General features: G+C 39.1%; 1 long non-coding RNA gene across 1 annotated transcript in view; it reads right to left on the bottom strand.

The window, feature by feature from the left end:
• Positions 1 to 2,319: 2,319 nt before the first annotated feature.
• The window catches only part of LOC121871504, a 72,184-nt gene continuing 61,812 nt past the window's right edge, over positions 2,320 to 12,691 (bottom strand). Inside the window, exons 2-3 of the long non-coding RNA XR_006089883.1 lie at positions 3,113 to 3,210; positions 2,320 to 2,375 (exon numbers count right to left, since the gene is read on the bottom strand). This is a non-coding gene — a long non-coding RNA (uncharacterized LOC121871504). The remainder of the gene's footprint in view (positions 2,376 to 3,112; positions 3,211 to 12,691) is intronic.

The raw sequence follows: 12,691 nt of genomic DNA, 5'->3' as shown, positions 1-12,691 counted from the left end.
CGAACTTGATTTACTGCCTCAGTGAACAGGAAGCAGCGTCTTAGGCAAAGCTGTACCTACTTCAAGACACCTGCTATACTTCTTGTCCACACCTGCTGTTCCTTCTATAAAACACCTGCTATTTCCTGTCCATACCTGCTGTTCCTTCTATAAAACACCTGCTATTTCCTGTCCATACCTGCTGTTACTTCTACAAAACACCTGCTGTTACTTCGTTTCTTCAGGGTAAATATAAGTTTAAATTAGTGACTCGTTGTGAGGGAGCGAGACCTCTTCATCCTGGGACGGAGCAGATCATGACGATATCAAAATAGGTTAGGTTAGGTTAGGTTGGGTTAGGTTAGGTTAGGTTAGGTTAGAGAAGACAAAAAATAGGTCATTTCCCCAAGATGATCAACAACCCACTATAAGACTCAAACACCGTATATAATGCTCATTACTCTCTCTCTCTCTCTCTCTCCACACCTGGGCACACTCGTTCTCAAAGGTTACTACACTGAATACTCCCACTAGCGGCAGGTGTGAGGACGCACTAATTAATTGACTCGCTTAAGGTACGGCACGAAACTGGCGGCCAAACTATCGTCCAAATTATATATTGTGAAACCTCTATTTAACGGACTATATGGAGAGGAAAAGTCCGTTATAGAGAGGGTTCGTTAGATGTGAAACCTCTTTTTATCGGACTATATTAAGAAAAAAGTTCGTTATATGGATGTTTCACTGTATAAGAGACACGATCTAAATAAAAAATAAATAAAAAATAATAATCTTAAAATGTGAACAATCAAATGAGGTAATATTATCTCCCTTCAACAACCCGTTTATAAATACTCAATACTCGTTAATAAAAATACTGTTATATCTTGAGCGGTAAGTTCTTAGACAGACAGACAGAGACAAACAGAGACAGACAGACAGACAGACAGACAGACAGAGACAGACAGAACACGTTTTTTTTTTACCTCGACACAGTATGATGAAATAAACTCATGGGAATGAAAAATAAAACGAAATGAAATAAAATAAAAGAGAAAATGCAAAGGCAGATAGAACACATATTTGCTTTCACTGTGCATAGGATAATATTATTGTGTCTCATATCTTTCATTTTTTTCTCTTTTCTCCCTTCGTTTATCTTATTTTTTCTCTCCCCCTTCGTTTGTTATTCTCTCTCTCTCTCTCTCTCTCATTATTCCCCCTCTTCCTTTATCATAATCATCCTCATACATTTATCACATTCTTCCTCTTCCTCTAATTATTTTTTTTCTTCTTCCACTACGTCAATTTTATCCAGTAAGCGGGGTGACAATTTTTTTTCCTTCCCAGAATTTAAATTTTCAGTGATTTTTAAACGACTGATATAGAAAAAATAAATAAAAATCAACAATTGAAAGAAAAAAATAATGTTTTTTTTCTTTAGATTTTCAGCGTCAATGATGAATCAATCTCTTTACTTTTGTCATTTAATAATTACTTAACATGATACTTTTAAAACACTTTACTTAGAATTCTTACTAAAATGGTAATGTTAGAGGAGTGATAACTGTGTTACTCCATGTTAGTATAGTGGAGGGTGTGTATGGAGTAGGGGGAGAAGGGAGTGTATGGAGGAGGAGGAGGGAGAAGGAAGTGTATGGAGGAGGAGTGGGGGGGGGAAGAGGGTATCTGGGGTGTAAGGGGGGAGAAGTTTAACCCCTTATGTACGGGGGTGTCGATGCTGAACAAAATCGTCTGGTGTTACCCAAATAAAATTATAATAATTGGCCTCGCGCGCGCATGTGTGTATGTGTATGTGTGTGTGTGTGTGTGTGTGTGTGTGTGTGTTACTGTAGTTATCAATGGTATTATATTTCCCCCGCTGTGTATGGACATAGTTGATTGTTTTAATAGTCTGAATAAATAAAAATTACTGCACGTATTTCATGGCTTGGTTTTACAGTAGCTCTAACTGACTGTGTTGTCGATTGATATTTTGCCTATTGTGCTTAAATAATGGTTAATTGTTGTAGTGAAATTATTTGATATCAAAACACACACACACACACACGCTTGTTGTCTGTCTGTCTGTCTGTCTTTCTCTCTTTCTATTTACAAGTCTATTCATCTCTCTCTCTCTCTCTCTCTCTCTCTCTCTCTCTCTCTCTCTCTCTCTCTCTGTATCCATTTCTCATTCGTTTTCCTTCCCTCTCTTTATCTGTTTTTCTACTTATCCTTCCACAAATAGCTTACAAAGACAGGTGTTTCACGTTTCCAATTACTGTTTATATATTACCTGGGCAGCTAATTTGCATACATAAGATTGAAACACAGAGGCTGGTCCACTTACCTCCCCATAACTCTTTTCTATCGAGGATCTCTGTTTTGTGAAATTTCTGAAAAGGAAGAACGAGAAAAGGTTAACTCCAACATTACACAAGATTTTTTTTTATAATAAATATGAACAGTGCGTTGATTTTATATATACCGGTGTGTCTTATAAACAGGTGTGTTATATATACAGGTGTGTTATGTACAGGTGTGTTATGTACAGGTGTGTTAAATACAAGGTGATTCAGCAAAGAGTTCATTAAATTGGAGGGTGAAATTCTTGGATAATTCTCAACCATAATGTCTCTATGGTAAAATGTTAGCTTCTGCATAGTTTCCATGCTACAAAACATTTAAGATGTTGTATTAATAAGAGTGAATGTGATATGAAACTCCCGTAGGTTTTTTTGTAATCATTTATTCACAGATCTCTACAGTTATAGGAAATGTTCAAAGTTGCCCCCTTCTACCTTAATGCAGGCCTGTACACATCATACTATTGATTGTCTAACGCGTTCCAGAATGCCTGAGCTATGTTTAATTTGCCTGCACCTGTCACGAACAAGTGGGCATAATTCCTCTCGGACATTTTACCATAGACATTGTGGTTGAGAATTATCCAAGAATTTCATCCTCTAATTTAATGAACTCTTTGCTGAATCAGCTTATATATACAGGTGTGTTAGAAAAGTCTCTGTGCACCTGTGATAATTAGTAATATAGGCCTAGTTGTTCCTTGTTATACCTACAGTGTCATATACCTTGTGCTACTTACAGTAAATATTGGGTAGGTTTAACTTACCTTATATCCTCTAACAAGTCACACTCCTGTTGGTTCTTCGCCAGTAACTTGGAGATTTGCTCACTGTGTAGATTCTTACAAACTTTAAGGTAGTTGCCCTGGAAAGAAAAAAAAACGGGAATTAGAACACAAAGTTTAAGTAGTTTGCTCTTATAAGAAAACGAGAATGATAAAATTTATAAAATAATATCCCCATTTTAGCGGGAAAAGGAAGGTGGTGGCTTGTTTTATCCCATATTTTTCCTGACGAGTTTATCCTTCATGTTTCAATATTTTTACAGGAGGAAACTGGAGTACCCGGACAAAACCTGCCATGTTTGGTAAGGTCGTACTATATAACCTTCTCACATCTGACCCGGGACAGGAATCCAACCGAGGATATGGTGGCGAGTGATAAGATCGCTATCGCTTTACTGTCGTATGCTAAAAATTTCGAAAAAGAAAACGGAGATTTATGAAAAGCAAGGACACACATTTTTTTTAACCTTAAAGATGGTTAAGCCGAAAATTCGACGGAAAATGGAATTTAACATGAATAAAGGAATTTAAGGTTTTCAACAAGACCTAATGTGACACAACTGCTGAGACCAAGACAAATTGATGCTATTTTTTTTTAGAGTTTCAAAGGCAGTTGGTCTGAGCTGAAGAGACGGAGACAGGAGAGAGACAGACAAAAAGAAAGACAGAAACAGAGACAGAGAGAGACAGACACAGAGAGACAGACACACACACACACACACACACACACACACACAGACAGACCTTCACAAACTTCAACAGTTACCCTACACAAAGAAAAAACAGATTTCTAAACTTGCCAAACTGAATTGTATTTCTTATCGAGAGCCGCAGGTGTCTCCAGGGAGTTAGGAGCCGCTTCTCTCATTCCTCACCGCTTTAGGACACGTAGAGAAAATTCATATTCTTCTCTTTTCAGTTATTCCTCTCATTCCCCACTCGTTCATTATAAACTGTGGTGCTGTTCCCTCTCATTCCCCCACTCATTCATTATATACTATGGTACTGTTCCCTCTCCTCCCCTACGCTTATATTTAACATTGTGTAGTCTTCCCCACTCATTATACTCTGTGGTGCTGTTCCCTCTCATTCCCCTACTCTTATATTTAACATTGTGTAGTCTTCCCCACTCATTATAAACTGTGGTGCTGTTCCCTCTCATTCCCCTACTCTTATATTTAACATTGTGTAGTCTTCCCCACTCATTATACTCTGTGGTGCTGTTCCCTCTCATTCCCCTACTCTTATATTTAACATTGTGTAGTCTTCCCCACTCATTATAAACTGTGGTGCTGTTCCCTCTCATTCCCCTACTCTTATATTTAACATTGTGTAGTCTTCCCCACTCATTATAAACTGTGGTGCTGTTCCCTCTCGCCCCCCACTCATCTAACATTGTGTAGTCTTCCCCTCTCTTCCCCCACTCTGAAAGCACTGAATATATTTTGCTTCAACTTACGTTATACTCAGTACAAGACGCTATGAATCGCTATTATTAGTACATACATTAATTTTATAGTTACAGTACACGTTTGCCTTCCCAATGTAAACACGAGTTGCCATACTTGATTATAAACCTGTACAGAGTTGCCATACATGATTATAAACCTGTACAGAGTTGCCATACTTGATTATAAACCAGTACAGAGTTGCCATACTTGATTATAAACCTGTACAGAGTTGCCATACTTGATTATAAACCTGTACAGAGTTGCCATACTTGATTATAAACCTGTACAGAGTTGCCATACTTGATTATAAACCTGTACAGAGTTGCCATACTTGATTATAAACCAGTACAGAGTTGCCATACTTGATTATAAACCAGTACAGAGTTGCTAGAATTGAAGAGGAGTTGATGTCTACGTGGTTGAGAAAAAAAATATGGCTATACTGTATATACTGAAACAATAACCAAATTTACGTTGAAAATTTATTATATATAGAGAGAGAGAAGACGATATACTTCACTACACTAAACGCTGCTCAGAAAATGACCCTGTTTACCTAACGTTACTGAGAATACGTGTCTTATCGTGTCTCAAGAGGAAAGTGAGTGTGTGTGAGACCAACAGACCTCACAGACCCCTTCACACAACACACTCTTTGATATAATACAAGAAATATAACTTATATCTAATGAGAGTTTTTAATCTTCGTGTTTATGTTTCAGATTAGAGTAAGTTCTTTTTTTTTTCTGGGGATTAACTTCCTTCTAGACGCGGGTATACGAACGATGACCACCTAAAAGTATTATTGTAAGATCTCGGTGGACAATAATCACAGTTCATATCCACCAGTGTGTGAGACTGAGATTCATTGAGTATATTTGTAAGAGATGCATATTGACTTCTAAATCACCCTGTTTGTGAAGGTCGATCACGTGTTCCTTGGTAATACCTGTCTCTCTGTCTGTCTGTCTGTCTGTCTTTTATCATGACTATTGCTTCCATCTCTGTCTACCTATTTACACGAGATCCTTTTGTGTACAGTATTGACCTATCTAAACCATCTCTTCCCTCTCCTATATCCTTCCTTTCTTTCCTTCCCACCTTTCTTCTCCCTCTCTCTAATTCCTCCCTTCACTCTCACCTTTCTTCCGACCTCCCTCCTCCTTTCTCCCTCCTTCCCACCTTTCCTCCCTCCCTCCCTTCCTTCCTCCCTCCCTCTCTCACATTCCTTCCCACCTTTCTTCTCCCTCTCTCTAATTCCCTCCTTCACTCTCCTACCTTCCATTGTCGTTGATATTGAAACCACTGCATCATTTAGCTTTTAACACAAAAATATCCAATAATTGGTGAAAGTCAAGATAGAGAGTAAAGCCCCTCAGGAATTTAATACCTTTTAAATTTCCATATAAATTGGTGTCGCTTTTTTTTCTTTTTACTTCGTTTAATTACCCGAAAAAAACACCAACTTCCCTGATTTAACTGATGGATTTTTTTTCACCCGAGGGATATCGTTTTCAAGCAAGATTTAAAGTATTACGTGAATTTTTGTTTTTTCCACAATAATAAGGGAGAGAGAGAGAGAGAGAGAGAGAGAGAGAGAGAGAGAGAGAGAGAGATACGTGTGTGCATCTTTGAATTTTATATATGTGTCATGCGTCTTTTTTTGGGTCACTGGACGAGTGTAGTGACATTATAACAACAACGTCAACAACCTATGTATATTTATTTTTGTAGTTTAATATATTCAGTTGCTTCAATTACCAGGATCTTTAATCACTGGTCTCCAATGCCTTAGATTTTCCACTAAATAAGAACTTCAAACACTGGAGAGAAATAAAAGTTATATATGGATCTTTACTCTTATTAGTATTATATTTACGAAGTGCATATTAATCAGTTGCCAAATATCACAAGAAAACTTTATGCAGGTTGAGAGAAGAGACCGCAGTCCTTAAATCCCTTGCATTAGTATTTAACAGTGTTTCGTAATTTAGTGACGATCTCATTACTGATTTATAAAACACCATTTACTATTAATGTCTCTAAATCCATAATGAGTATAGCAAAGAAACTTCAATCCTATGGCGAGTCAATCTCTCTCATATTATAATCATCATACATCTGGCTTATCAACCAAAACATAAACAATGCGATTCGATTTCGTCACACAATATGCGAAATATCGTTTTGATGGATTTTTTGGGGCGCGATTGTTTTTACCAGAATATTGAATCGCGTCCTAAAGGCAGTGTTCCTCTGGTGACTGTCACTCAACCTGACAGGTATTGCAAGTTTTCTTTTTTATAATCAGTTCCAGGAGCTCTATTGTCACTAGAATTTCCTGGAAATGTATATTCAGAGGAGTTCAGAATGTCCATCCTTGAAAATCGATGAACTGATGTTGGTGGCGGAAGTTGCGGTTGAGGAACATTATTAGGAGCGGATATATTTCTTCCTGGCATGTGTGTGTGTGTGTGTGTGTGTGTGTGTGTGTGTGTGTGTGTGTGTGTGTGCGTCACCGTAAGAGTCCTGGTGCTATAATTTCTTAATGCAATGTACTTTTGATTTAAATTATTTCCAGTTACAGTCACCAGCACACACCTGCAGTATTACAGTCACCAACACACACCTGTTGTGTTAGTCAGCAGCATACATGAAGGTAAGGTTAGGTTATGAAAAGAACAAACTTAAGACAGACAATCTCTGGTAGCCAAGAGTAAGCAACTATTGGCAAGGAACTTGTGAGACAACGGAATCAATAACCGACCAACTGTGTGCAAATAAATGCAATAATGTTTAAGTTTAGTCCCGAGATGAAGTTTAGAGTAACTTATTTATCTAAGACACCTGGGTCAGGTTATTAATAGTTATAAACATCTGGGTCTTATTACGAAGGTGATTATAAACATATAGGCTATGTTTAGGGAATTGTTATATGTACATCTGGGCTGCCATTACAATAGTTCTAAACATCTATATTGGGTTAGGTTAGGTTAGAACATAAACAAAAGAAATTATAGATATTATATATATACATACAAGTTTGTCCTTTTAGAAAACTCGCACAAAAGAATTCTCAGGAAGATTTAGTATTTCCCAGATGAAGGTAAAACAAAGTGGGTTCCCTCCAGCCTGACACACAATAATACTTCCCTCTAGCCTCACGCCGGCACATGACTCACCTGATGAGGTAAACTTTGATGCATCTTTTGGTTTACTTAGTTTACTAAAGAACATTTATTACCTTTTCTGTTTGGATTTTGTTAACGGGAAAACGTGTGTGTGTGTGTGTCTGTGTGTGTGTGTGTGTGTGTGTGTGTGTGTGTGGGCAAATTCTGTTTATGTAGTTTTTATCAATAATATTAGGTCTGTTTTCTTATCTATTATACTCTATTACAATCTGTGAGTGTGGATTAGTTACTAGTATATATATATATATATATATATATAATAAACTCCTCTGTATAAATCTATCTTTATCTATCAATTCATCTAAATATCTACATTAACTATCTATCTTTTAATAATTCTATCATGGGATCTATTTCAAATATCTATCTCAGTATTACATCGTCTTTCCCCACACACACACACACACACACATAACAAAAGTTCATGGACACTTGGCAAAATCTGTTCAGTCACTCAAAAAAATATCTTTACAAAATTGCGTTGAGACAATATGACACAAAGAACGAAGAATTTTGACAACCCTACCGAGACAACATGAGTCACAGTGTTCATTCTGTAATTCATCGATCACCCCAAGTATAGATAGTTTTTTTGAGTGGCTTTATATGTAGTATCCAATAGGTGCATTGATTTATATTTGGGGAACTTGATGTTAGAATCCCAAACTCCCTTACCTAATCCCCCTCCCCCTCTACCTACACGACCCTCAAACAGATGTCAGATATTGCCAATAGTATCAAGGGAAATGTATCCATAACTGTAAACAAACAAGCCTTCTCTCCTGACTCTCCTTCACACCCGCAGGAGTTGACGGCACATCTTTGTCATCTTCGTCTTTTTCTTCTCCTTCCACTGGTTGGGGTTCAGGCACCTTCCCTCACACTCTTGGCGTCGTCTGTTATGGGTAGTCTATTTTAGATCTTCTGTCACGTCTCCGTAAAGGTGTTCTTCTTACTGATGTTTAAAACTCCTACTTTCACACGCTCTTCCGCTTTCAGGCAAGATTATTTTTTTTTTCAGGTTCTTCTTCCTAACGTGTAAACTTCCCCACTTCAAGCGCTCTTCCTCCTTTGGCCAGTCTTCTCTTTAATTAAGGCTCCTCCATTTTTTTTATCTTGGTGCTTAAAACTCCCTACTTCACACACTCTTCTTCCTCCAGGCAAAATAGTGTCTCTCTCTCTCTCTCTCTCTCTCTCTCTCTCTTGTCGTTCTTCAATCATTTCCTAGCTCTTTTTCCTACTTCCCAGCGCTCAAAACCCCTCTTTACTTCACTTGATCTTCCTCTTTCAGACTGTCTTTCCATCTTTACTACGTCTTTTGAAGGATATATTTTCCCTCTTCCGGGTCTTGAAACTCCAGCACCACCTACTTTCTTTCCCAGTTAAAGTCTGCCCTCTGGATTCACCTCCCACACTCCCGTCTCCCACCTACACTACGTCTCTTCACTACACGGTCCTGGAGAGTATCTGAGGACCACTCCTTTAAATGGCTCTCGTGTATACCTCAGTCCAGCCACTTATAGACTCCTCATTTGGGATTCCCTCACTGCTCTGGTCTCGGCTCCAATAAGCATAGCTGCCTCATTTATTCTCCCACAAACCTGGATTCGGGTTCTCAAAGGTTCGGAAGTTCAGTTTCCTTCTTGACTGGAGATGAAAGAACGCACCTGAATGGCTAACTAAAGCAAAATTGCGAAAATGATGTTCACACTTGTACTAATATTACAAGACGAGTGTACCTTAATTAAAAACGTTCTTTTAACATCACCTAGGGAACAAAATTTACTCAAAGAATCATTATAAATTCATTTGTTAGAATATTTTCAGGTTTAATGAGATTTTTTTTTATCGTGTCATGGTCCCACACTTTGCAATCTTCCAGACACTTTCCAATCTAGTTCTCCATCCTCTTGAATCCAACTTCCCCAAGTATTTGAATTCCTGCTTCTGCCTCGGGTCTTGTCTCTCTCTGTTGAAACACTAAACGGTGGGCCCTCCCGGCTTGTATTCTCTCATTATCGCCTGTTACCTCTCCCTAAGCTTCAGTTCATGTCAGTTAAGTAAGCTAACCCAGTCGTTTACTAACTGTTTGCAGCTCATCTTCACTCGTGCCTCTTGACTGTAACACCAGGAACAATGTTGGGAATCGAAACATAAACTGGAAAATTCTCAGTCTGAATTTTGAAAGGCTCGCGTGTGAAGTCTCAGTAAAATGTACACGAGATGCAGCAAGGAATTGTTTATATGTAGTTAAAAGAATAATGAAAATAAAAACAAGAATAAGCAAATATATAAATTAAGTATTGACGGGAATAATAAGTAATGGATTAAATTGAGAAGAAAATGAGGAAAAGAGAAAATTTCAACGAGATAAAGAAGAAAGAAAATATTTACGTCTTCGAGAGTTTCTTATTCTGACGTGTGCTAAAGACCTCTTAATTTACCCCTGACACGGAAGCGCTAAGAGGGAAAGCTCGATGTATTGTGACCGGGTGTGGTGTGCAGGGATTGTTCTGGGCATGCGCAGTTCGATCAAAAACTAACCTAACCTAACCCAACCCAACCCTAACCTTACCTAACTAAACCTAACCAAACCTAACCTAATCTTTTATTCCGAAGGGTAATCTCAGCAAGTCTCAAACCTTCAATGAAGTATTGATGAAACCGAGCACGTGTAGAACATTCTCAGCACGGTAACATCCCATCACGCTACACTCGGTTGACTGGTGACATGGATCCCAGTCCGAATAGGCCCCCAACGGATAACTGATATGGACCCTAGCCGTGGTAGGCCCCAAAGGGTGACTGGTCAAATGGGTCCTTGTCTTAATAGACCCCAACGGGTGACTGGTCAAATAGGTCCTAATTCTAATAGGCCCCAATGGATAAGTTGTCAAAGGGGTCCCAGTCCAAATAGGCCCCCAGCTTAAACTAACCGTTAGGATTACAGCCCATTGCAAATGAGCCCCAGTTTAAACGGACCTCAGTTCATAGGTAGTAGACAGCTACCAAACAGGGAGGTACTACCGCCTGGGAAGATATTGGAAGCATAATGTGTTGTCTAATGGTAGACTCTGCTGCCATATGGCATCACGAAAATTGTGACCAAGTCCCAGGTTGCTGATCTGACTTTCTGCCTCATTTACACACAATTGCAGGGTCTCAATTGTTTCTCTTACCATTGACAACACAACATACATATATTGTTTCTTACTTTTTATCTTTTTTTCTTCATTATTATTATTATTATTATTATTATTATTATTATTATTATTATTATTACATTTTTGCCCCCCAGGCCCCGATGTGGGTCAGTGATCTGTGCCCGGGTGGGCTAATCCCTGTAAAAAAAAAAAAAATCCAATGGTTAGGTTAGCCATAAGAACATGTTTCCGTAACAGGTATAGCACAAGAACCTGTCTAAAGTACATACCATAACGGGTTCCTCAACAAAAAATGGTTTATTGAACTACCTGTGATATAAAATGCACCGACAACACTCCTAGTTGAGCTATAGTTAATATTATCGGGTTTGTGAATAAGTAAAAGCGAGTGGGAGAATATCTGACCCAGTTCCTCAAGATACCGCCTTTGTCACGTCACATCAGGGGGATCCGAGCCTTCACCCCTCTTCTCTTTTGTTTATACACGTCTATACTGCTCTGAGAGTCTCTTTACACTTTTGTTTCAGTCCTGATCATCTCCCCATTGCCTTCCATCTATACGTTCACTACTATCTTTCCCTTTACGGTAGAAATCAATGTATTTTATTGTCCCTTAATCTATATAATTTTCTCTACAAACACAAGACATGTATCACCCTCCTGGTCATTCAATCTTAACTATAAAAACCTCCCTCAGTCTTCTACATGAATTTACATGACCAGTAGTGTCTGCAAACTGGATTCATATCAACCTTCCCTCCAACACGTAGCCTGATAGTCCTTGCCCATGGTCTCCCAGCTTTAAGTCAAAGTCATTCCTTCTCTTGTCTGGATGATCTTACCCTCTCTCACTTTCGCTTACCTCTCTCTCTCTCTCTCTCTCTGCTCCAGACCTTCCACACCCATAACTCCCCCACCAGAACACCCTACCATCAGCCACATAGCCCACACCACACTGGCAGCCATCCATATCAACATCAAAAAATAACCTTTCGGCTCCATTTAACCTCCAAATCTATACACAGACGACCCGATTCTCCTTTGATTCAGTGGCCAAGACTTGTATACTAATCTATAAAGAGCATCTAGCTGTGTGAGATGCGTAAGAGAACAAACTATATATCTTAAAGAATTCAACCCTAGAGTGTATAATGCTCTCTTATGTGTGGAAACCTATTGTAAGAGTTTCTAAGAGTTAAAGGTAGATTTTCATTATCAAGAGTCGAACTGATCATTGTCAGCATCGCCATTGGTTAATTCCCCCCTCTCTCTCTCTCTCTCTCTCTCTCTCTCTCTCTCTCTCTCTCTCTCTCTCTCTTGACGCCTTTTGTACTTTTCCTCCTCCTCCTCCTCCTTGCTTCCCCTTCTTCCTCCTCCTCCTTCCCCTCACTCTACAGCCAGGAGGGAAGGGTATATCAATGACCCTTTCTCAAGTTATTAGTTTTGTTTCCTCTTAATTCCCCTCCTTCCTAAATTTACTTGTTTCAATCCTCCTCCCCTTTTATTAATTACCCTCTTTTACCCCCCCCCCTCCCTTAGCTTCTCTTCAATCTACTCTCCATCTGATTCTCCTACCCTAATCCATACTCTTCACCTAATCCCACTCCCTCACCCCAATCCACACCCTCGTCCCTTCCTGCCCAACTCACACCCCCTCCCTCCTTCAACAACCACCACCACCAACGCCACCTGCCTCCCCCCTACCACACCAACCACCACCTGCCTCCCCTACCACCACCACCATCCCCCTACCAC

The sequence above is a fragment of the Homarus americanus genome, unplaced genomic scaffold (genome assembly GCF_018991925.1).
Source record: "Homarus americanus isolate GMGI-L3 unplaced genomic scaffold, GMGI_Hamer_2.0 scaffold45698, whole genome shotgun sequence".
Lineage (NCBI taxonomy): Eukaryota > Metazoa > Arthropoda > Malacostraca > Decapoda > Nephropidae > Homarus > Homarus americanus.
The sequence above is the reverse complement of the archived record's forward strand: the minus strand, read 5'-3'. Positions and strand labels throughout refer to the sequence as shown.